This window comes from Pinus tabuliformis, chromosome 7 (genome assembly GCF_031772625.1).
Source record: "Pinus tabuliformis cultivar Carrire ecotype Pingquan chromosome 7, CPIR1, whole genome shotgun sequence".
Taxonomy (NCBI): Eukaryota; Viridiplantae; Streptophyta; class Pinopsida; order Pinales; family Pinaceae; genus Pinus; species Pinus tabuliformis.
The window spans coordinates 1,560,257,296-1,560,260,629 of NC_142293.1; the positions used below are offsets into that span (position 1 = coordinate 1,560,257,296).

The window sequence follows — 3,334 nt, forward strand, 5'->3', positions numbered from 1 at the left end:
ATATGGTTGGAATTAAGGGGGGTGTTGGAAGACATTAATTCCAACCACCCTCATTAATGTAGTTGCTAGACTGTTCTAGATAATTCAGTAGAGATTTTAGGCATAGTTTCTAGAAATGGTTGACAAAATGAGCAAGCTTGTTGAAGAAGACACTAACCCACCAAATTCCATAAGTCTCTATGTTGTATATAAGAAAGAAAGCTCTGAGTTGGTTGTGTGTGCATCTCTCCAGCTCTGCTCTCTCTGTCAACACTATGTCTCGGCACCTTCACCATCTTGCTTCACGTGTCATGGCATCTCTGCAATTCAAGGTCGCCAGAAAGCCGACCGTTCTTGTGGCTCCTTCCTTGCCTTCTCCTAAAGAGTCTCTATACCTTTCCAATATCGATGATCAACCAAGTCTCAGATATCATATTCCGATCGTTCAGTTCTATCATTTCGACCCATCGAAGAAGGGTCAGGATCCTGCCAGAGTTATCAGAGAAGGGCTGGCCAAGGCTTTGGTCTTCTATTATCCCTTTGCCGGGAGACTCAGAGACGCACCCGCCGCTAAGCTCGTGGTGGACTGTACATGTGAAGGCGTGCTGTTTGTGGAGGCTGATGCCGATGCTGCTGTTGAGGACTTTGGAGACCTTCAGCCCATAGTTACCAAGTTCGTCCGCATTGGCAAAAAAAATACGGCAATTCGCTAGTTCGGTTCGGTACGGCGATTAATTCGGTGAATTTCAATTCGGTACGGTGCAATATTTCTGTCAAAGTCCCCTCTCCAATTCACTGTCTCTTGTTTGCATCCGAACATGAATACTTAATGTGTTTTGTTTTATTGAACAATGCCCTGTGCTTCGTTACACTTCGCTGTCTCCTGTTTGCACCCGAACATGAACACTTAATGTGTTTTGTTTTACTGAACACTTAATGTGTTTTGTTTTACTGAACAATACCTTGTGCTTAGTTACACCTAACAATAGCCATACACAAGGTATAAGGGCAAAACAAGTTTGGAACTAGGCAACCTTATTGGAAAATTGAAATAATGTAGAGAAAGGCAAAGCTAATTCTAAGATCAATTACCTTTTATAAATTTTCATATATATATATATATATATATTTCCTATAAAAATCGTTTTTATTTTTTATTTTTTTCTAATAAGAAATATAACCTTGCTTAATACATTATGTGATTACATAAGCTTGAATAGAGAAAATATCAACTTTTTCTATCTTAACAAATTGATAATTTTTATTGGAAAAAATAAAAAAATATATAATTTTTATAGAAAAAATAAAAAATTAGTAATTTCTATATTAGAAAATTTTATAAAATGACAAATTGCAATTAGGAAAAAAGATAATTCTTACCTTACAAGAAATTATAAAATAGAAAATTGGTTGCAAATCAATAACTCTTATGTAAAACATAAAAAAACAGTAACTTCTATTTTGGAAAAAAATCAACTTCTACAGCGTTTATATTTTTATTAAAATTTTGAATATAAAGATTGTTTATTTAAATTTATAAAAAAATAAAAAAATAAATATATTTAAGTATTTGTAAGATGTATAGTGTCGAATTTTTTCCATATTGAATTTTATAAAGACGAATTTTTTCCGTATCGTATATCGAATCCGAATTCGAATTTGGTAACTATGAAGGCCATTCCCCTGCTGGGAAGATCTGCTGCACTACGCGCCGGGCTCCCTAACTCTTACCAACTCTCCCTTGCTTCTTATTCAGGTAAATTCATTTATGCTCATCGTCAATTCAATTAATTTTCGCTTGCATTTGCCATCGGCTGTTGCCTTGGCTGCTATTTCTTGGAGTAGGAATTGCGTTTTCTAAACGTACTTGTTATCATGAACTTTCAGGTAACGCGGCTGAAATGCGGAGGGTTCATATTGGCCGTGCTGTTGAACCACGCAATGTCAGACGGCAGTGGCCTCGTTCAGTTCTTGACTGCTGTCCAAGAAATGGCGAAGGGAGCGCCGAGGCCTTCGGTTCGTCCGGTTTGGAAAAGAGAAATCCTCTGACCGCGGACGAATCCGGCTGTTAAATTCCCCCTTTACGAGTACGAACAAATCGAAGATAAGGATGGGCAGATGGTTCCCGTGAACGAGATGAGCCACAAATCATTCTTTTTCGGACCCAAGCAGTAGGCCAAGGCACAAAGCACTCAACATTCGAAGTTCTATCGGCGTGTTTGTGGCGTTCGAGGACCAGGGCTCTCCAACTGCCTTGGAGCAAGAAGTTCGGTTCATATTCGCCGTGGACGCTCGAACCAAATTCGACCCGCCGCTTCCTAAAGGCTTCTACGGCAATGCTGTCAGCCTTGCATGCGCAAAGACGACCGCAGGAGAGCTGGCAAACCAACAGCTGTCTTTCGCTGTGAAAGAGATAAACAAATCCAGAACGGCTGTGAACGACGAGTACATGCGATCAATGATAGATTTGATGGAATTAGAAGGGCGCCCTCACTTTACAGTGGTGGGATCCTTTGTCGTTTCGGACGTTACCAAAATCGGTTTTGGGGATGTGGATTACGGATGGGGAAGAGCGGCGTTCGGAGGGCCTACAAAGGGTGGAGTGGGAATTCCAGGCTTGAGCTTCTTCATCCGCTACCGAAATACAAGTGGGGTGCAAGGGATATTGATTCCTGTTTGCTTGCCCCCCTGCTGCTATGGAAAGATTTGAAGCAGAAATAACTGAAGCCACGAAATAGCGTAGTCTAAGTCTAAGTCTTCTATAGATTAGAAACATGGCGGGGTTTTCGCAAGGTTAATAAGAAGAAATATAACAATCTCAATGAATCGAATCCCAACGACCTTTGTACCGTACACAACTCAAGAAGTTATATTTCTTCTTATTAACCTTGCGCAGTGTGCCGATTTATTCTCGTAAGAGCAACTTAATATTAGATTTTATTCAATTAACGGCAATTTAATATAATTAAGCTTAGAGATTGCTATTTTATAGGGAGGATCATAGATAGGGGGCTGCGTTCTCGATAGCTTCATTGATTTCTGCTTCAAATTTATGCATAGCAGCGGGTGGCAAGCATACTGGAACCACTATGCCTTCCACCCCACTTCTGTTACGATAAGGGACGAGGAAGCTTGTCAAGCCCGCCGCTGCGGCTGGTCCCACTCCACCTTGTGCTAGCCCGCCGTAGGCTGCTCTTCCCCACCCCAAATCCACATCTCCAAACCCGATCTTAGTACAGTCCGTGACCGTATAGGTGCCCGGCACTGTGAAGAGAGGGTGCCCTCTCAACTCCATCAAATCTCAACTCCATCAAATCTATCACCGATCGCATGTACTCGCCATTCACGCTCATTT

At 41.1% G+C, this 3,334-nt stretch overlaps 1 pseudogene; it reads left to right on the forward strand.

The window, feature by feature from the left end:
• The first annotated feature begins 290 nt into the window (after positions 1 to 290).
• On the forward strand, positions 291 to 2,717 carry LOC149253974 (benzyl alcohol O-benzoyltransferase-like; annotated as a pseudogene).
• The last annotated feature ends 617 nt before the right edge of the window (positions 2,718 to 3,334 follow it).